This window comes from Entelurus aequoreus, linkage group LG19 (assembly GCF_033978785.1).
Source record: "Entelurus aequoreus isolate RoL-2023_Sb linkage group LG19, RoL_Eaeq_v1.1, whole genome shotgun sequence".
NCBI lineage: Eukaryota > Metazoa > Chordata > Actinopteri > Syngnathiformes > Syngnathidae > Entelurus > Entelurus aequoreus.
This window is the reverse complement of record NC_084749.1, coordinates 39,133,293-39,156,796: the sequence shown is the minus strand read 5'-3', so window position 1 is coordinate 39,156,796 and position 23,504 is coordinate 39,133,293. Positions and strand designations below refer to the sequence as shown.

General features: G+C 40.3%; 1 pseudogene; it reads left to right on the top strand.

Moving 5' to 3' along the window:
* The first annotated feature begins 3,642 nt into the window (after positions 1-3,642).
* Positions 3,643-17,584, top strand: LOC133634968 (G2/M phase-specific E3 ubiquitin-protein ligase-like; annotated as a pseudogene).
* The last annotated feature ends 5,920 nt before the right edge of the window (positions 17,585-23,504 follow it).

Sequence of the window (23,504 nt, the reverse complement as noted above, 5' to 3'; positions counted from 1 at the left end):
TTTTAATTATTTTCTCACACCAGTCTCTCTTGGCTTTTCAGCTCTTCTTTCACACAATGTCTCTCCTTTGGCTTTTCAGCCCTCTCCTCCTGTGCCCGCTCCTGCTTTCCAGCTCCGCTCTCCCCTCATGGTCTCTGACGCTTCTAATAAAGGGCAGGTGATTAGATAACTTGTTCCAGCTGAGCCATCCACTCACCTGTCTGCTGCTTCATGGCCGGCCCCCGCACACACCCCGCCCGCAGGGAACACGCGAACCACGCCCCTCTCCACAGTCGTGCTGCCGCGTTCTGGACTAACTGCAACCGGGAGAGAGCTTTTTGGCTAATGCCAGCATAAAGTGCATTGCAGTAGTCCAGGCGACTTGAAATAAAAGCATGCACGACTTGTTCAAAAAGGTTAAAAGATAAAAATGGTTTTACTTTTGCTAAAAGACGAAGATGATAAAAACACGATTTTAAAACGCCATTGAATTGTTTTTCAAATTTAAAATCGCTGTCTATAGTGACGCCAAGGCTGGTGACTTCGGGACGCACATAATTTTACAATGGTCCCAAGTCAGTGAGGGCCAGACCAAAAACTGAAATTTCCATTTTTCCCTCATTCATTATTAAAAAATTCTGGGCTAACCAAGCCTTGACATCACATAGACAGTTGAGAAGGGGTGTCAGGGGGCCGTGGCCTTTTGAAATTGGCATATAAATTTGGCAGTCATCTGCATAACAGTGATAAGACACTCCATGTTTCTTAAAAATCTCCAAGAGGGAGAATGTACAAGGAAAACAGGATGGGGCCTAGAATGGATCCCTGGGGGACACCACAGTAAAGCGGAGCAGAAGAGGTGGCGTCCCCCAGCCTGACAGAGAAGGACCTCTCTGACAGGTAGGATCTGAACCACTCTAATGCAGTCCCCCTGACACCCACAAAGTCTCTCAGGCGGTCTAAAGAATTGTGTGGTCGACTGTATCAAAGGCAGCTGTAAGATCTAAAAGCACTAAAATGGCAGAGCTACCAGAATCAGACATTAAAAGCAAGTCATTAAAAACCTTTAAAAGTGCAGATTCAGTACTGTGCAAAGCTTTGTATCCAGACTGAAATGGATCTAAAGTGCTATTTTCATCTAAAAAAGGCTGCAGTTGCGCTAAAACACATTTCTCTAGAATTTTTGACACAAAAGGTAATTTGGAAATGGGCCGATAATTTGACAAACTTATCGGATCTAGACCTGTTTTTTTAATCAAAGGCTCAACAACAGCTCTTTTACAAAAAGAGGGGACACAGCCAGAAATCAAGCTGCTGTTGATGATGTCCCTAACAGACAAGTCAATAGTGTCCCAGATTTCTTTAAAAAAGCGAGGGGGGACTGGATCTGTGGGACAGGACGAGGGTTTCAGTTTGTGGACTATTCCTGTAAGCTCAGGCATGGACACAGGCTCAAACTGACTAAACACAGCCAAGCACTGAGTGGCCACATTAAAACTCAATGGAGAGCGAGAAAGATTTGCCCGTATATTAACATTAGTAAAACCAACATTTGACAATTGAGGATTCAACGATTCAAACAAGGATCCGACAGAAACAAAATACTCATTAAAACAATGTGATATAGTTGTTTTATTGGACAAAGTACCAGATTGAGTAATCAAAGGACATGGAAAGTCATTTGTTGTCACATGAAGCTTTTATGGTTTGCCAAAAAAATTTTGGGTTATTTATATGTTTTTTGCATTTATGCAGGTAAAAATCAGACTTGGCTCTCTTAACAAGCAAAGTACATTTATTTCTTAGCTGGCAAAAGCTAAACCAGTCAACCTCTGTCTTTGTTTTTCGAGCCCTGGCCCAAGCAACGTCTCTCTCTTTGAGGTTTCCAATTGCAGAGGAAAACCAGGGATTATTTCGACCTTTAACTCTAAATTTTCGAAAGGGAGCATGTTTATTGACTATACGTTGAAATTCGTTATAAACTATCTCAATATCATCAATTAAAGCAACTCTGTTCCACTGAAAGGCATCTAGGTCGTATATAAAAACTGGGAGGCAAAAGATTTTAATATCTCTTTTGCATGTATTAATGGGTTTTGATTTTGATACCTTGCAGTTTCTTACAGCTGCAATTGTACAATGATCACTCAAGTCATTGGCAAACACCCCAGTACCAGTGTACTTATGGGGAGCGTTGGTTAGAATTAGATCAAGTAAAGATGATTTTGAGGAGTTTTTAGTATTGGGTCGAGTTGGGGAAGTGATTAATTGAGTTAAATTCAGTGAGTTGCATACAGCTTTAAGGTTATCAGAAGAGGAAGTCAACCAGTCAAAATTTAAATCACCAACCAAGAGAAGTTCACTAGCATTTAACCTACTCATAAAGGATTCAAGAGAGGCAAGGGCTTCAGTGGAGGCAGAGGGAGGTCTATAACACCCTACAATTGCGAGAGGTTGGCTATGCGAGAATTCAAGCTGCAGGGCAAGGATTTCAAATTGTTTAGTGATTGACAGTGATGATAATAAGGTAACATTAAATTTATTTTTTATATACATAGCCACTCCATCACCTTTTCGAGGGCGATCGCATCGGAAGACATTATAACCATTTATAGCAATGTCCTTGTCAGAGACTGCTTTACTTAGCCAGGTTTCTGAAAAGACAAATATATCTGCATTGGTTGTTTGAATCCAGATTTTGACTAAATCTAATTTTGGCAGTATACTTCTAATATTTGAATGAATTAAACCAAGACCTGACCTAGCTCTAAATTCATCAGGAGTACTGATGTTGTATAAAGCTTGGCCTGGATTTGGTTGCAGATTGCCTAAAAGCAGAAGTAAGAGCAATAAAAAGATTTTCCGTTTCATATGGCAAGGTAATCCAATGACAACATTACTTGGCTTCACAATGTCAAAATTAGTAATTTCAGAAGGAGAAAAACATCTGTTTAACACAGAAATACACCATAAATGAAGCTGGTTAGAATTATTTAGGACTGACCCACATGTGGATATTAATAACCTTTGTGTAAATTCTGTAGTTTCAAAGGACCAGGTGATTGTTATTGCGTTCTGTAGAGTTAAAGGTATGCCGTTAAAGGTGGGGTCAGGTATCCCACTACAATTGCAGAAAACAAGTCCAGCAAAAAGCATTAATATTAAATAGAGAGCTTTTGTCAAAGCCATTGTTAAATTGTTTTACTACCTACCCAGGTCCAATATTCAAAGTTCCGATGTTCAGGCTACAATAGTTGGAAGGCCAAGCTAAGGCTAGCAGAGGCCCAGCCTTAGTCAGTCTGAGGCTAGGATAGATCCAGGTTGTGGCAGATGGAAGGCCAAGATGAAGCTAGCAGACCCAGTCTGTAGGCAGTGAGAGGCCAAGCTGGGGCAAGGATAGATCCAGGCTGTGGCAGATGGAAGGCCAAGATGAAGGTAGTCGACCCAGACTGTAGGTAGTGGAAGGCCAAGCTGAGACTAGGATAGATCCAGACTGTGGCAGATGGAAGGCAAAGATGAAGCTAGAAGATCCAATCTGTAGGCAATGAAAGGCTAGGATGAAGCTAGCAGATCCAGTTTGAAGCTAGCAGACCCAGTCTGCAAGCAACAGAAGGCCAAGCTGGGGCCAGGATAGATCCAGGCTGTGGCAGGTGGAAGGCCAAAATGTCAGCCATCAAAACATCTCCCGGCTTCAGCAGGTCAAAGGCCTCCAGATTTCCAAATCCAACAAAAGCAGTCAGAAATGCCACTTTTTGGAAGTAAGCCTTCATTCATCAATTGTTACACTTAAAACTAGTACAATTTACTTAAATCGGCTAAAAAAGAGACTAAAACAGATACAAATTCAGACCGCTTTGACAAGCAGACAAACAAAAGACAGTGCTGTCGGCCATCTTGGATTGTTACACAAACATGGACACATCCTCTGTGCCGTTGAATTCCAGAAGGATTGGGACCACCAGACTGTGTTAGAACGCATCAGGGATGGCTTTGGTGAGCACATTCCAAACAATTTCAGGTAAATGTCCATTTTTTCTACTCTCTTTGTAACATATTATAATAATGTATTTTTTATCTTTATTATAAAAAAAAGTGCAGTCATGATTATTACAATCATTTGCTCAGCATTTGTTTTATAATCTACTTGATTCGGTCAGACACAAGAAGCCAAGTGTGCCCTACACTCACAATAATAAAAATGACTAACAATGAACACACTGTTTAGCTACATAGCCTAAAGCTTTTGTTGTTGTTGTAATTGTTGTAGTATAAATAAATGATAAATGGGTTATACTTGTATAGCGCTTTTCTACCTTCAAGGTACTCAAAGCGCTTTGACAGTATTTCCACATTCACCCATTCACACACACATTCACACACTGATGGCGGGAGCTGCCATGCAAGGCGCTAATCAGCAGCCATCAGGAGCAAGGGTGAAGTGTCTTGCCTAAGGACAAAACGGATGTGACTAGGATGGTAGAAGGTGGGGATTGAACCCCAGTAACCAGCAACCCTCCGATGGCCACTCTACCAACTTCGCCACGCCGCCCCCCCATCTTCTTTCTAGCCTCCAATTTCTCATGGCCTGTGGCAATAAGCGGGTGTGCCCCACTGCCCTAAGCTTCAGAGTGGTCAGGAGCTGAATGGAATGCTTATTCACAAGGTCTTTAAAACCAAAGCCTTGTATGTGAGACCATCAAGGACCCTTTTAGTACGTTTGGGATTTGCTTTGCTTTTTACCACTTCAAAAAATTGTGCTAAATATGATAATAAAAAAAGAAACATATTTTTCTTTCTCTGTTTAAGACTGACTTCGAGGAAGAAAATGACCGTTCTACCGGATCTACATTAAACATGCGTGCATTTAAGGGCAGCGATGAGGATTGTTTTGAAGTTGATGGTCCTCAGAGTCACACAAACATTAGCAGTAATGTCACCACCAGGGCTGCTACCAAGTCTAGAGCAACGAGGAATGCTCCGTATCACAATACGAGAAGTCGTGATGGAGATGGCAAGCCTGGAACTAGCACTGGTCATGAAGACAGCTATAGCGCCAATCGCACTGTCAGCAGTCGTGGTGATGATGGAGGTTGCTGCCTTGCAAGAGACGATGGGAACCCTGGCACTAGTGGTGATGATGGAGGCTGCCTTGCAAGACATGATTGGAACACTGGCACAACGGATAATGATGGTGACTATGCATCATATTTGTCACTTGTGGCTACTCTTCCGCCTAACTCTTCAGATGACGAGGAATTACATCAAGCAATAGTTGCCAGTATGGAGAGTCAAATGTGAGTAGCACACACAGTCTGTGAGTTTGAGTCATCAGAATAACGCTCAAGAATAATGTGATCTCATAAGTGATATGAAATCAATATCCCTCACATTATCCCATCCAAGTTTGGGGTTAAATGCTTGCCTACTTTAAAATGTTCACCAAATACAAATTGCTGTCTAATCTTTTATTTTTGATTTTGTGTTCTAGTGCAGAAAAGGTCCCGGTTCAAGAAATACTGCTGCAGCTGTCGAGCAAAATTAGCACAAAGAGGCAGTGCAAATTCAATATAAATCATTCTGCTGTATGGGAGGCTTCCAAAGGATATCTTACGACCCCAATCTGACCATCAGTGTTAATTTCTCGGATGACATGGGTAGAGTGAAGAAGGAGTGGATTTAGGAGGACCAAGAAGGGAATTCCTAAAGCTGCTGATGGAGAATTTTGCCAGGTCACCCATGTTTGAAGGATAAGTACAACAAATGAACTTGGCTCTTGACAGCACTGGTAATGCCTGGCTTTTATTCATAATGTGAGCCATTTATTTACTGTTACATTCAGTTACTGAATTTGGATAGTCAGCTAAAAAGGAACAGTCAGTATTTTTCAAGATGGCAGCCATGTCTATTCTGTGTTCAGTGTGTTCTTACCTGAGGTCTGAGTTTTTGTGTTTTTATGTTTGAGATTTTAATTATTTTTAGTCTGAATGAGTGGTACTCTGCAAGATAAACAAATTCTCTGCAGAGTGGGATTTCTGGTGTATAGTTTCTCATCAAATGTCACTGGATTGCCATAGACTTTGACCTACCTATAATCCACCTGTTCAGGTAGCAGTAGCAGACAGCTAGCAACCTCGGCCTGCCTGCTAGCCTTCCACCATCGGCCTGCTTGCTGCTAGACTTCCACCATCGGCCTGCTTGCTGCTAGCCATTCCACCATCGGCCTGCCTGCTGCTAGCCTTCCACCATTGGCCTGCTTGCTGCTAGCCCTTCCACCATCGGCCTGCTTGCTGCTAGCCATTCCACCATCGGCCTGCCTGCTGCTAGCCTTCCACCATCGGCCTGCCTGCTAACCTTCCAACATCGGCCTGCTTGCTGCTAGCCATTCCACCATCAGCCTGCCTGCTGCTAGCCTTCCACCATCAGCCTGCCTGCTGTTAGCCTTCCACCATCGGCCTGCCTGCCTGCCTGCTAGCCATTCCAACATCGGCCTGCTTGCTGCTAGCCATTCCAACATCGGCCTGCTTGCTGCTAGCCATTCCATCATCGGCCTGCCTGCATGCCTGCTAACCTTCCAACATCGGCCTGCCCTGCTTGCTGCTAGCCATTCCACCATCGGCCTGCCTGCTGCTAGCCTTCCACCATCGGCCTGCTTGCTGCTAGCCATTCCACCATCGGCCTGCTTGCTGCTAGCCATTCCACCATCGGCCTGCCTGCTGCTAACCTTCCAACATTGGCCTGCTTGCTGCTAGCCATTCCACCATCGGCCTGCCTGCTGCTAGCCTTCCACCATCGGCCTGCTTGCTGCTCTACCCTCCACCATCGGCCTGCCTGCCTGCCAACCTTCCAACATCGGCCTGCCTGCCTGCCAGCCATTCCAACATCGGCCTGCTTGCTGCTAGCCATTCCAACATCGGCCTGCTTGCTGCTAGCCTTCCACCATCGACCTGCCTGCTGCTAGCCTTCCACCATCGGCCTGCCTGCTGCTAGCTTTCCACCATCGGCCTGCCTGCTGCCAGCCTTCCACCATCAGCCTGCCTGCTAACCTTCCAACATCGACCTGCCTGCTGCTATCCCTCCACCATCGGCCTGCTGTTTGCCTCCAGCCATTGGTTTCGTCTACGGGCTTCCACCCATCAGCCTTGGTTGTTAGCCTTCAGCCCTGTCTGCTAACATCGTCAAAAGTGGTAAAACAAGTGGAACTTCTTCTCTCACTATGTCACAAATCATTATATTGTGTTTTATACTTTTGTGTGGTTTTACTGGTGTCCCAAATGGGTCTGGTCACCCCCCCTCACAAGCTATGCTACTTCAAGATGACAACTTTGATAATTTGACATTTAATCATAGTGACAGCTACAAAATAACCTCAGCCTTATCTCAGTTGAAGATTTCTGTGACTTTGGACAAAACAAAATGGCTGCATAGTATGGTAGTGTCCATTCATTCTTATTGTTTCCTGGTTTTGAGAGATCACGTCAACATTACTGCATCCTCCCCTATTATGAGCACTTACTTTCACAGAATAAAGACAGACTGAAAAGATGGTAACTTTAAGCGCAAATGTTTAGTAATAGTATTGTTATTGCTCTCAGGAAATGTTGAGACTAATCCAGGCCCTGATACACCTACACAATGTTTTACACCTGCGGATTTTAAAACTAGATCTGGTCTTGGGATTATTCATATCAATGTTCGGAGTTTACTCCCTAAACTTGATATGATAAAGATCTGGATAAACCCAACAAATGCTGATATTGTAGTCTTATCTGAAACTTGGCTTAAACAATCTGCGCTTGATAAAGATATTTACATTCATGGCTAAGATATTTACATTCATGGCTATACTGTCTATCGTACTGACCGACAAAGAAAAGGTGGTGGAGTGGCCATATATATTAAGCAGAGGTTTGATGTTTAATTAGTGCTCTCTGAATCAGTGTGTAAAGAACTTGAACTGTTAGCACTTGAAATTGAATTAGCTAGAAATCACCACATAATGGTAGTGGGGTGTTATAGGCCTCCATCTGCCCCTAGTAATTCCCTATCTACTCTTGTGAAGCTTCTGTCTCAACTGAAATACAATGTAATAGTGATGGTTGGTGATTTGAACTGGGACTGGCTCACATCTGTGTCTGACTCTTTGAAAGTGTTACAGGTCCCGGCTTGGGTACCTGGTTACAGCTTATAGTTATCCTGCAGTATGGACACAAGGATCACAAATTGAAACGTGTTGTCGCTTTCCCAAATTCCACAGGATTGTGTTTTTATTTACGGCGTGGCGAAGTTGGTAGAGTGGCCGTGCCAGCAATCGGACGGTTGCTGGTTACTGGGGTTCAATCCCCACCTTCTACCATCCTAGTCACGTCCGTTGTGTCCTTGGGCAAGACACTTCACCCTTGCTCCTGATGGCTGCTGGTTAGCGCCTTGCATGGCAGCTCCCGCCATCAGTGTGTGAATGTGTGTGTGAATGGGTGAATGTGGAAATACTGTCAAAGTGCTTTGAGTACCTTGAAGGTAGAAAAGCGCTATACAAGTATAACCAATTTATTTATCATTTATTGAACCACACAAAATATATTCTGTCTCTTTCTTTAGTTTTTTTCCATTGTCTTTTCAATGTTCATATTTTTGTATTATCACAATAATAATCAATATAACAATCATTCTGTCATTATTCAAATTCACACTACCGTATTTTCCGCACCATAAGCCGCACCTAAAAAACCACAATTTTTCTCAAAAGCTGACATTGCGGCTAATAACCCGGTGCGCCTTATATATGGATTAATATTAATATTTATTTTCATAAAGTTTAGGTCTCGCAACTACGGTAAACAGCCGCCATCTTTTTTCCCCGTAAAAGAGGAAGCGCTTCTTCTTCTACGGTAAGCAACCGCCCCCATAGAAGAGGAAGCGCTTCTTCTTCTACTGTAAGCAACCGCCAAGGTGAGCACCCGCCCCCGTAGAAGAAGAAGCACGCGGATATTACGTTTCATTTCATTTGTGTGTTTCTGTAAAGACCACAAAATGTCTCCTACTAAGAGACACGCGTACAAGGTTCCACTGACTTTTGATATTCATGTGAACCGCACTGTGGATACAACGGGAACACGTACGGTGAATATTCACACCACAGGGAATGAGAAGTCGTCCTACTGTGGTTCTAGCTTGCCATGCTAACGGCCAGAAACTTCCACACACGGTCATATTCGAAAGGAAGACCTTGCCAAAAGAGAACTTTCCAGCCGGCGCCATCATAAAAGCTAACTCGAAAGGATGGATGGATGAAGAAAAGATGAGCGAAGGGACCGGGTGACTTTTTTCACGCAGCTCCGTCCCTGTTGATCTATGACTGCATGCGCGTCCACATCATCGATGGTGTCAAAAAACAAGTGAAGCACACCGAAGAAGAATAATTCGAGGGATTTGTGGATGAGTAATAACTTCAGAAAGTGAGCTTTAAATGTTTATTTTGTGTGTTGTGTGACACTAACGTATGAGCAACGTTGAGTTATTGATGTTGCTATTGCTCTGCACTATTTTGAGTGTTACTATTTTTGTGATTGCACATTTGCACATTACAGTTAGGGAGTGAACAGAGTTGTTAGAATGCTGGTTTGTAATATATTATTAAAGTTTGACTGACCTATCTGACTGTTTTTTTGACATTCCCTTTAGCGTAGCGTAGGTGCGGCTAATAACACGGGGCGGCTAATAGGTAAACAAAGTTTTGAAATATGCCATTCATTGAAGGTGCGCCTTACAACACGGGGTGGCTTATGGTGCGGAAAATACGGTACATAACACATAACACCATTCTCATTTTACATCATTTGTTCTCTTCATCAATATCTCTCATTTTCATTTCCAGCATAAAACTGTTACTACAATTGATACTACATCATTGTAGTATCACTACATAGCTTTGGCAAAGCCCACGTGTGAGTAGCTGCACCACTACAGTGCTTACAGAAAGCAGACAGTGGCTAATGCTAACCACATTGGCAGAACTGGACCAATAAACAATATAGAAAGTTATAATACAAAAACAAACTCATATTGTACACATTTAGGCTCATTGCACTTGTCACTTTTACAGAAGTGATTACAAAAATATTAATAGAAAAATAAACTGCAGCAGCCCACTTTGCATTACATTACAATGTCCCAAAACGAACACCAAACGTCATCATCCTCACATCAAACTAAAGCTCAGTGACTGCACTTTTATCACGAAATTATTTGTGTTTCAAATATAGCTGCTTTAAGGTCATTACTAACCTGCAGTATGGACACAAGGATCACACATTGAAACGTGTTGTCGCTTTCCCAAATTCCACAGGATTGTGAAGTTTGGGCGGAAGTACGTCAGTGTACAGGAGACTCCCACGGTGAAACAGACCTACACTGCCCCCTACTGTCAGTAGTTAGCTGTTGTTTAGCAATCTGTTGGGATCCTAGTGTCACCATTAAATAGTATTCACATGAATATTATCAAAACAAATTATAACAATACACAATAACAACTTTTTGTGGGTGTCACAAAAGCACAGTGTGAATCTCCAAATGTAACACAATTAATTAACTCAGCTACAAGACCTAATCCTAAATGCCCTCAAAAAGCTACACTCATTGACTTAATTCTAACAAATATGCCCTTTAAATTTGTTGCATTGGGTGTTTTTTCTAATGATGTGAGTGATCATTGTGTGATTGCAGTAGTGCGAGACACAAGGATTCCTAAAAGCAAGCCACGTCTTGTTGAAAAACGTAATATGAAATTATTTGAGACGCAAGCTTTTTTTACATGACTTGCATCTTTTTAATTGGGATATAATTGCTCTTTTTGATAACGTTGAACTGGCTTGGAAATATTTTCACAAAAACTTCTTGAGTATAGTGAACAAACATGCCCCTTTTAGAAAATTTTGGGCTAAAGGACGTGACAATCAGTGGTTTACATCGGACCTGTCAGATGTATTGCATGAGCGTAATGCTGCTTGGGCCAGGGCACGCAAGTCAGGGTTAGAAGCAGATTGGTTGAATTTTAGACAATTAAGAAATCAATTTACCTCTCTCCTTCGGAAAGTCAAATCAGAATTGTATTTCTCCACAACAACTGAAAACCTTAAACACCCAAATAAGTTTTGGAAAATCATCAAATCTTTGTCCGGCTGCTGTAATTCAGTCAATCTCCCACCTAGTATACTTGTTGATCGTGTCAGAGTAAGTTACAGAAGAGAAATGGGTAGTCATTTTAATAATCATTTTATTTCCTCTGGTTTTCTTTATAATTCTGACAACTCTACTGAAGTTCCGCTAACTCAGGAAAAAACCATTGAAAATACCCAGGTTTTTAACTTTACGCCTTTTACCACAACAGAGGTCATGAGGGCTCTAAAACAACTTAAACCTAGAAAGACAGCTGGCTCAGATAAGTTAGAGTCGCTCTTTTTAAAGTTGGCAGCTGAAATTATAGCTGAACCACTGACTCACATTTTTAACTAACTAACTCTAATTTCAAATAAAATCCCTTTGGATTGGAAATCTGCCCTTGTAATCCCCCTATTAAAAGGATGTGATCCTAGTAATCTAAATAATTACAGACCAATCTCTAAACTCTCTGTTCTGGCAAAAGTGCTTGAATCCCTTATCAGTGAACAGATAAAAGACTTTTTGGACACCAACTTTATTCTGTCACCATTTCAGTCAGGTTTTCGCAGAAATCACAGTACTGTTACTGCTGCTATGAAGTTTATAAATGATGTAACTGAAGCTCTTGACAAGAAGCAATGCTGTGTCCCGCTTTATTGACTTTTCAAAGGCATTTGATACTGTTGAACATGTCATTTTAATCAAACGTCTTTCAGCTATTGGTTTTTCTCAGCAAGCAGTTGGATGGTTTGCAAATTACCTCACAAGTAGAACTATCTTCAACTGGTTTTAAATGCAGAGAAAACAAAGTGTATGTTCTTTACCACATCAAAAACTGTAAGATCAGCACTGTGTGAGAACATTTTAACAAGAAATGGGCAACAAATTATGTTAGTATCTGCTTTTAAATATTTAGGATTTGTAATTGATGACCACTTGAATTTTAAGAAGCACATTCAGTATGTTGTAAAAAAACTGAAACTTTTACTGGGATTTTATTATAGAAACAAGTCTTGCTTTTCTTTTACTGTGAAACAGAAATTGGTGGAAACAACCTTTTTACCTGTTATTGACTATGAAGATGTGTTGTACATGAATGCTACTGCTGGCGGTCTCCACAAGCTGGATAGTGTGTACCACGGTGCACTGAGATTCATCACCAACTGAGCTCCCCTTACTCACCATTGCGTATTATACTCAATGGTTAACTGGACATCTTTATGTGCTCGACGCCTCAATCATTGGTATGTTTTCATCTACAAAACCATTCTGGGTATCACTCCATCTTATCTGTCTTTTTTTTAACAAACAAACAAGGAAGTCACAATCTTCGTTCAATGAATGTTCTGCAATTTGTCGTCCCCAAAGTAAGAGCTGAACTGGGCAAGAAAGCATTTAGGTTTTCAGCACCGAAGGCTTGGAATAACCTATAATCGAATATTAAACATCAAACCCTTGTTACATTGAATGAGTTTAAAGGCCTACTGAAACCCACTACTACCGACCACGCAGTCTGATAGTTTATATATCAATGATGAAATCTTAACATTATAACACATGCCAATACGGCCGGGTTAACTTATAAAGTGACATTTTAAATTTGCCGCTAAACTTCCGGTTCGAAACGCCTCTGCGGATGACGTATGCGCGTGACGTAGCCCGGCGAACACGGGTATGCCTTCCACATTGAAGCCGATATGAAAAAGCTCTGTTTTCATTTCATAATTCCACAGTATTCTGGACATCTGTGTTCGTGAATCTGTTTCAATCATGTTCATTGCATTATGGAGAAGGAAGCCAAGCAAGCAAAGAAGAAAGTTGTCGGTGCGAAATGGACGTATTTTTCGAACGTAGTCAGCCACAACAGTACACAGCCGGCGCTTCTTTGTTTACATTCCCGAAAGATGCAGTCAAGATGGAAGAACTCGGATAACAGAGACTCTAACCAGGAGGACTTTTGATTTGGATACACAGACGCCTGTAGAGAACTGGGACAACACAGACTCTTACCAGGATTACTTTGATTTGGATGACAAAGACGCAGACGTGCTACTGTGAGTATGCAGCTTTGGCTTTTTTTTGCGTATGTACGTAACTTTTTTTAAATATATAAGCTTTATGAACCTTGGGTTAGGTGAACGGTCTTTTGGGCTGAGTGATTGTGTGTGTTGATCATGTGTTTGAATTGTATTGGCGTGTTCTATGGAGCTAGGAGCTAGCAGAGGAGCTAGGAGCTAGCATAACAAACACGCAGGTGTTATTATGCAGGATTAATTTGTGGCATATTAAATATAAGCCTGGTTGTGTTGTGGCTAATAGAGTATATATATGTCTTGTGTTTATTTACTGTTGTAGTCATTCCCAGCTGAATATCAGGTACCGTGAGTATGCAGCCTTGGCTGCTAAACATTCGATAACTTGACCGTATGTGCGCGTCACGTACGTAACTTTTTAAAAATATATAAGCTTTATGAACCTTGGGTTAGGTAAACTGTCTTTTGGGCTGAGTGATTGTGTGTGTTGATCAGGTGTTTGAATTGTATTGGCGTGTTCTATGGAGCTAGGAGCTAGCAGAGGAGCTAGGAGCTAGCATAACAAACACGCAGGTGTTTTTATGCAGGATTAATTTGTGGCATATTAAATATAAGCCTGGTTGTGTTGTGGCTAATAGAGTATATATATGTCTTGTGTTTATTTACTGTTGTAGTCATTCCCAGCTGAATATCAGGTCACCCTCGGGTCTCACAGCATCTTCCCTATCTGAATAGCTTCAACTCCCCACTAGTCCTTCACTTGCACTTTACTCATCCACAAATCTTTCATCCTCGCTCAAATTAATGGGGAAATTGTCGCTTTCTCGGTCCGAATCTCTCTCACTTCATGCGGCCATCATTGTAAACAATAGGGAACTTTGCATATATGTTCAACTGACTACGTCACGCTACTTCCGGTAGGTGCAAGCCTTTTTTTTATCAGATACCAAAAGTTGCAATCTTTATCGTCGTTGTTCTATACTAAATCCTTTCAGCAAAAATATGGCAATATCGCGAAATGATCAAGTATGACACATAGAATAGATCTGCTATCCCCGTTTAAATAAAAAAAATTCATTTCAGTAGGCCTTTAAAGCTTCTGTGAAAGGATTGCAGTCCACCTTGTCTGTATGCACATGTGTCATGTGAGCAAGTTTTAATGTTGTAAATGTGATGTTTTATGTATTTGTTTACTGTTTTTTAATGTAACCTTGCTGCTGCCCTCTTGGCCAGGTCTCCCTTGGAAAAGAGATCCTTGATCTCAATGGGATTTTTACCTGGATAAATAAAGGCTAAATAAAAAAATAAATAAAAAAATGTTCACCTGGACTTAGCAAAATTATATTGCTGATTTTGTTCGATTGGTAATTGGAGATTCAGCTTTTAATTACCAGACAGTTTTTGTTTGCTAAAATGTGGTATTTCCTTTTTATGCCATTGTTTTGCAGCTCTAAGAGAAGACTGGTACTACTTTGCTGGCAGAGCCATTGAAGTGGGCTTGGTGCATGGCGGTCCACCACCAAACTTCCTCTCGCCAACAGTATTTTCTCTTCTGGTCAGTGGTTGAGCAAACCCAAAACTAAAAGACATAGCTGACACAGAACTTTTGGAAAAAGGAAAAATGTCAGTTGATAGCGTTTAAATTTTATACTGATTCATCCATCCATCCATCCATTTTCAGAATCAGAATCAGAATCAGCTTTATTGTCATTACGCAGGGTAACGAGATTGAGGATTTTCTACCGCTTGTCCCTTTTTGGGTCGGGGGGGGGGGGGGGGGGGGTCGCTGGAGCCTATCTCAGCTACAATCGGGCGGAAGGCGGGGTACACCCTAGACAAGTCGCCACCTCATCACAGATACTGATTTATGATTTGTATATTTTTAAAAGGTTACTTTATTGTTTTACAGTTAGAAAACAAATATCAGCCCAATTTTACTATACAGGAATGTTGTCATTTGAATGCCACCACTATTCAACCGTCTGGCTCCAAAAGAGCATTTTTTTTTTTCTTTTTTATTGTATTGTAGCAATGTGTGAAAAAAAATTGCACCGCTATGAACTGTTAGTGTCTGGGTTCTTGGTAATAAGTTAAAAGACTAATAAGAAACTTCCATAACAAGTTATCTTGCTGCTTCTTGTGATACTAGGTGTTTGAAAGTACAACCCTTGAGGACCTTGAGCAGTCAAATACATCTCTGCTTGACTACTTGGCCAAAGCAGGATGTCTGAGGCCTAGGCGGTCCATAAAAGACAAGGATCTCCTGGTACAGGACATTGTCATGTTCCAGGTCATCCACGGGGTTCAAGGTCCATTTCAGAGGTATTCAATATTAATTGTTGTACAGGTGTAAGACTAGCTTCACAAAACCTATTATGTTTGTATAAAACCAAGAGACAATTTGACAGTGTATAGGCGAATTATGGATTGTACAATTACTGTGTTGTTTGTACAGATTCTGTGAAGGACTGAAAACTCTTGGGGTTCTGGACCAAATAAGGCGACATCCAGACAGCTTTCGACCCCTGTTCTGTTATGAGCCAAAAACACTTACTGCTGACGAGATGGATGATCTTTTTTAGAATTTGTCTCTGCAGAAGGATCTGAGGAGATGGTTGTAACTTTCTGGACGGACTATCTCCAAGATGCAGAAGGTAATTAATGGTTTAGTGCACGGTTGTCCAAACTTCTTCTACCAAGGGCATAACGGAAGTCAAAGTATCATTTTGATATAATTTTTTTGATTTTGTAAAACAAAAACAATGCCAAAAACAGATATTGCATTTTAAGACAAAACTTGTCAGCTTTGTGTTATAGGTGACAAAGTGTACTGTTATTAGTTATTACAGAGGTGTCCAAAGTGCGGCCAAGGAGTCATTTGTGGCCCTCAGCTTGAGTTTTGAAGACCTGCAACATATTTTGGAAAAAATAACCATAAAAATGAAAGAAAGAAAGCAAAATGGCATAATGTGATGAGAAAAAGCTGACATTTTGATACTTATAACTAAATAATATTACAATTTGTCAATCAAAACACAAAGCCAACACCAGGTTTTGATACACAATAACTGTTAATGGACTCCGAGAGGGACAAGCGGTAGAAAATGGATGGATGGCATTTCTTCTTTTTTTTTAAATAAAATTAAAATAATAAAAACAATACAAAATCGTGCCTGCATGCTTTGACCTTTAAAACTTTAGACACACCTGATTTGTTGGTAATATATTTTTTAGCTTTTTTCTAATTATGTTACGTCCTTTTGCTCTTTTTTTTCTTTTTTTTTTACATTTTTTTTCTGACAATATGTTGCATGCCAACCTGAGCTGCACTTTGGACACCCTTTGTTTATTTATTAAATAAATTGATGTATATGTTTGTTGTGTATCATCCTTTGTTACAGCATTATCACAAAGCAACCTGTAATTGTTGAAAGACCTGTTGTAAATGTACTGCCATAGGAGGCCTTCAGATTTTATACGCTATGACTTTTAAGAAGTGAAATACTCTTACTGGACAGTTGATTTGGTATCAGCTGATAATTCCTTTATATATGATTCACATACACATTTATTGGACAAACTACCACTGATAATATTTTTGTTTTTTACAGAAGAAGAAGGGCCATCCAAACTACAAAAGATATTGGCCTTTACAACTCATTCTATGCAGTTCATTCACAAAGAAGACAATGGTTTCTCTACATCAATGTTCCCTCTTGCCAACACATGCATTAACTGCATTAATTTGCCACTTCATGTTTCTTACAAATTGTTCAAGGACAAGTTTGACTTTGCGTTAGGAAACACATATGGGCTTGGCAGGGCATAAACATGTCACGCTCTGAAAACTCCAGTCTGTATCGCAATTTCACTGTCCTTACCCATCTTCTTGTCTCAGTCTGTTTTTTTGAAAAAAGTTACATATTTGTTAGCTGTCTTCAGAATGAGAGTTATTTGTTTCTTTTCTGAATACCATATGCAATATAACTGATGTATTTTTATACAGGCGAAACTTGAAAAATCTGAACATTGTGTGAAGGTCTACTCATTTCAGCAATTCAATTTAAAATGTTATACTAACATGCGATGAACTCATTACATACCCAGTAAAGTATGTCAAGCTTTTAGAACCTTTATTTAACCAGATAAGAAAACCCATTGAGATCAAGATCTCTTTCACAAGGGTGACCTGGCCAAGAGGTCAACAGCACATGTCACAGAGCAGTTTCAAAATAAATACATTAAGACATACATTTTAAAATACATAAGAGAAGTGTAAAACAACAGAGATTTACATCTTTAAAAACACAGGCACTGTGCAAACGTCTCTCGCTGTTTGTCCCTCAGGACAGAACGGAAGGCTCCAAATGGAAGTAGTTCTGTAAGTTTCAGTTTCGTCTGCAATTCATTCCATGCCATAGGGGCAGCAATGCCAAAAGCTCTTTTGCCAAATTCAGTCCGTACATGAGGAACAGTTAAAACATACACATTGTTAGAACGTAATGCGTAAGAGCTGCTTTTTCTTTGTAACAGAGTACACAAGTATGGAGATATTAAACCTAAAAGAGCCTTATAAATTAAAGTCAGCCAATGTGTGTATCTGCGTGCACTCAATGAAGATAAGTCTGACTTCATATACAGTTGACAATGGTGGGTGAGACTACGACAGCCAGTAACAAATCTTAGTGCTGAATGAAAAACAGTGTCCAAGGACTGGAGGCATTTAGATGAAGCACGTCTCCATAATCAATTACAGGCAAGATAGTTGCTGTCACCAATTTCTTTCTGACTTTAAGAGAGAAGCAGTTTTTATTTCTAAAAAAGAAACCAAGCTTTACCCTAAGCTTAGAGACCAAGTTGTTAATATGGGCTTTAAATGAAAGCTCCTGATCATTTTGTTATAATTTTGTTGTTCATGGCTTACAGTTTTTGAAAATCCAAGATTTTCTGAACTTTTCAATGAGTTTTTCATAAATTGTAAGCCATAATCATCAAAACTATATCAAAAGCAGACTTTAAATATCTTGAGATGCACGTTATGAGCCCATCTCATATATTAATTTCACATTGTTGATCTAATTGCTGGAATATATAAACCTTTGCACTATATTTTAATATTTGGAGTTTCACCTGTATAGATTCACCACAATTCAGTTCACTCAGAAATATTTCAAAACAAAGCACGTTGGAACGGGTTAGTACATGTGCCTCACAATACGAAGGTTTTGAGTAGTCCTGAGTTCAATCCTGGGCTCGGGATCTTTCTGTGTGGAGTTTGCATGTTCTCCCCATGACTGTGTGGGTTCCCCTCCGGCTTCCTCCCACCTCCAAAGACATGCACCTGGGGATAGGTTGATTGGCAACACTAAATTGGCCCTAGTGCAGACCTGGGCATTCTGCGGCCCCCGGGCCGCATCCGGCCCTTTGTACGTCCTTGTCCAGCCCGCGTGAGGCCAATCATAAATTACAAAATACATTTTAAAAAGTATCTATTTCGAGTGTGCAATACAACGGTGCTGCTTTTGTTTTGAAAAGCGTTATTTGTATTACTTCCGTGTGGACGTATGCTCGTGTGCGCAGCGGCAATCACAAATTACAAAATAAATGTAAAAAAACATCTATGTCGTGCGTGCAATACAACTGTGCTGCTTTTATTCTGAAAAGTGTTATTCATGTGCGTCCTGTGAGTGAAGGCGCACAGCGACAAGTGATGCCCGGTTATCCCGAGACGCTAAAAAAAAAAAAAAAAGATGACGAATGGCGTGTTTTCAACAAGACATGGACTGCCAAGTAAAGGTAAAGCCGTGTGCTTAATTTGTGGTACACAGTTTGCTGTGTTTAAATAATGTAGTGTAACCACCTGATGTTGTCTTCTTGAGTTGCGTAAATGAGGAGTGAGGATACGTGCGTGTGGAAGGAACGAGATAAGTTGAGCTGTGTTAGTATAGCTTGCTCAATATAAGTTTAAAAAGAGCGTCAGACTTGGTGTGCACTTCTTCTGGACGCTACAATTGGTGGCAGAAGTCAAACTTTGCGCATACTGCACTGTTTGTGTGCTACGTCATCGGGAGGTACGTGCCACGTGAGGAGCTCGCCGCAAAGAGAGAGAGAGAAAGAGAGAGAGAAAGAGAGAGAGAGAGAAAGAGAGAGAGGCAGTGTCTACAGGTGCAGCGCACGTTGCTTGCCATGGGGGAATCCCGCCCTCAATGAAGACTCCCAAGTTTGATGGCAAGGCGAACTGGGAGGCATTTCATCCCACTTCTGACATCAATTGTAGAGTCCAGAAGAAGTGCACACCAAGTCTGATGCTCTTTTTAAACTTTTATTGAGCAAGCTATACTAACACAGCTCAACTTATCTCGTTCTTTCCACACGCACAGCTATCCTCACTCCTCATTTCCGCAACAGCAACGCTTCCTCCTTCTTCGCCAATCACCTTGCAGGCGTGCTACGTTCACAACAAATAGGATGCAGGATAAAGTGACAGAAATTTAAATTTTTGTATTGAAGTATACATCAGGAAGTGTTGTGTAAGAAAGTGTTAAAAATAGAACCATCAAAAGCCATCTGCTTTTGTATAAAGAAAAGTTAGGTTAAATGAAAATATTATTATAATTATTATCTATCTTACGGTATATCAAAAATAATTTAAGCAAAATTTAATTGAAATATTGTCGGTGTGGCCCTCCAGCAGTGCTCGGGTTGCTCATGCGGCCCCCGGTAAAAATGAATTGCCCACCCCTGCCCTAGTGTGTGAATGTGAGTGTGAATGTTGTCTGTCTATCTGTGTTGGCCATGCGATGAGATGGCGACTTGTCCAGGGTGTACCCCGCCTTCTGCCCAAATGTAGCTGAGATAGGCTCCAGCACCCCCCGCGACCCCAAAAAAGAGACAAGCGATAGAGAATGGATGCATGGATGGATGTTTACATTTATTTTGACGGCACGTTTTATATTCTTGCCAAACTGTCTTTTAACATATACTTGTTTGGACAGCTAAAATGTAAACAAATAAGCTGATGCCTTGTATGACACCTGGCTTAAGTTTATCGCATAAACCCCTTACCATTGCAAATATTAAAACAACACTGCCATTGGTTTGTGCTGTAAAAAAAAGTGTTTGTGCTGTTAAGTTGTTATTCCAAAATAGATTTTCTGACCGGTAATGTCATCCAGCCCCCCCACCTCCTCAAAATCTTCCTAAACCTGTCCCAATTGTTTGTGCTGAATATTTTTTGGGTCTAAAATTATAGTTTAAGTTAATGTGTTAATACAAACCCCGTTTCCATATGAGTTGGGAAATTGTGTTAGCTGTAAATATAAACGGAATACAATGATTTGCAAATCCTTTTCAACCCATATTCAGTTGAATGCACTACAAAGACAAGATGTTTGATGTTCAAACTCATAAACGTGTTTTTTTTTTGCAAACAATAATTAACTTAGAATTTCATGGCTGCAACACGTGCCAAAGTAGTTGGGAAAGGGCATGTTCACCACTGTGTTACATGGCCTTTCCTTTTAACAACACTCAGTAAACGTTTGGGAACTGAGGAGACACATTTTTGAAGCTTCTCAGGTGGAATTATTTCCCATTCTTGCTTGATGTACAGCTTAAGTTGTTCAACAGTCCGGGGGTCTCCCTTGTGGTATTTTAGGCTTCATAATGCACCACACATTTTCAATGGGAGACAGGTCTGGACTACAGGCAGGCCAGTCTAGTACCCGCACTCTTTTGCTATGAAGCCACGTTGATGTAACACGTGGTTAGGCATTGTCTTGCTGAAATAAGCAGGGGCGTCCATGGTAACGTTGCTTGGATGGCAACATATGTTGCTCCAAAACCTGTATGTATCTTTCAGCATTAATGGCGCCTTCAGAGATGTGTAAGTTACCCATGTCTTGGGCACTAATACACCCCCATACCATCACACATGCTGGCTTTTCCGCTTTGCGCCTATAACAATCCGGATGGTTCTTTTACTCTTTGGTCCGGAGGACACGACGTCCAGTTTCCAAAAACAATTTGAAATGTGGACTCGTCAGACCACAGAACACTTTTCCACTTTGTATCAGTCCATCTTAGATGAGCTCAGGCCCAGTGAAGCCGATGGCGTTTCTGGGTGTTGTTGACAAACGGTTTTCGCCTTGCATAGGAGAGTTTTAACTTGCACTTACAGATGTAGCGACCAACTGTAGTTACTGACAGTGGGTTTCTGAAGTGTTCCTGAGCCCATGTGGTGATATCCTTAACACACTGATGTCGCTTGTTGATGCAGTACAGCCTGAGGGATCGAAGGTCACGGGCTTAGCTGCTTACGTGCAGTGATTTCTCCAGATTCTCTGAACCCTTTGATGATATTACGGACCGTAGATGGTGAAATCTCTAAATTCCTTGCAATAGCTGGTTGAGAAAGATTTTTCTTAAACTGTTCAACAATTTGCTCACGCATTTGTTGACAAAGTGGTGATCCTCACCCCATCCTTGTTTGTGAATGACTGAACATTTTATGGAATCTACTTTTATACACAATCATGGCACCCACCTGTTCCCAATTTGCCTGTTCACCTGTGGGATGTTCCAAATAAGTGTTTGATGAGCATTCCTCAACTTTATCAGTATTTATTGCCACTTTTCCCAACTTCTTTGTCACGTGTTGCTGGCATCAAATTCTAAAGTTAATGATTATTTGCAAAAAAAAAAAAGTTTATCAGTTTGAACATCAAATATGTTGTCTTTGTAGCATATTCAGCTGAATATGGGTTGAAAATGATTCGCAAATCATTGTATTCCGTTTATATTTACATCTAACATAATTTCCCAACTCATATGGAAACGGGGTTTGTACTTACACTTAGCCCCTAACCTAAATACAATAATCATAAGACAAAAACATTGTGTAGCACAAACGTTTGGGACAAGTTTGGGGAGATTTTGACAAAGTGTGTGTGGTGGTGGGGGCTAGATGACATTACTAGTCAGAACATGTATTTTAAAATAACTTAAAAACCTCAATGGTAGAAACATAAATGTTTACAGCACAAACGTATTGCAGTGTTATTTTGATATTTGCAATAATAAAGTGGGTAACTTCATACATGTCTGTATAACAGGTTCCTTATTATTTATTTTTACAAAATGTTTAAACAAAACGTTAATTCGCAGAATACACTGCACAAGTGAAGAAAACATTTTAACAAACCTTATAATTCCCATGTTGTTCACTGAATAAAGTGCAGAATTGAAGTGAAAATTTCTATTCCATAGTTGCCATCATTTTCAAGTGGGTTCATTGTTGTCTCATTAATGTTTACATCTATGTCTGGAATTACACACGAAAAGTATTGAAAGTATATGAATAATAAGACATAAGGAACCTTTCTGAGCCAAAAAAGGTTGTTTTGAACACACTGTTTAAAATAATATTCCCAATGTTTCTATGTGAAATGTATTGAATATTCCAAACAATATATTTGTGTGCAGAGAAGTTCCATGAATACAGAGGTTGTTTCTTCCGTCCTTGTTGAAATGGTCATGCAGCTGTGTGGTGACTCTGAAATAAGAATGTAACAATCAGATCACATGAAAACAGCTAAGACAATATAAGTCATACGGGAAAATGCATTTTTAGACAATATGATTTGCCTGAGCGGATAGGGGACACCAATAAATGGATTAGAAAAGACAGATTTAAAATAATGATACAAAAAAAATAAAAAATTCCAGCGGGCCGGATGTTGGCCGTAACCATAAGCATGAGTGGAAGAAAGGTTTTTGTGTTATCATTCATATTCTCTGAAGAATGGCCAAGAAATCATAAATTCTCCCTAAACTTATGAGCACGACTGTACTTATGAACAAAGTCAAAGAGATTTCTTTCAAAATCATTCATGGTTATTACCCTGTAAAGACTGTGATGGTTAGATGCAAGAAGGACATTGATGTTACCTGCACCTTATGTAACATGCATCCAGAGACTGTTAACCACCTGTTTTGGACTTTGGAAGCCCTCCATCACTATGACAGGGCATCTGTCTTTTCATCCTGGACAATATTCATGACAAATGTGTGCTTTGTTTTAAAAGATGTGCTATTTGGATTTACACTGTATGAAAAAAAATGTGAAAAGGAATTTTACCTTTGCAACCTCATTATACTATTGGCTAAGTTTTATATTCATAAATGTAAGTTTCTTAATACACAACCTGTTTTTTTTGCCTTTAAAAAATAATTAGAACTCTACTTTAAAACGCTCTCTACCTCTAACAACCAAAAAGCTGTGAAAACTATGACGTTGTGTTCCAAATTTTGATTATTTACGGAACTTGTGTGAGCCTA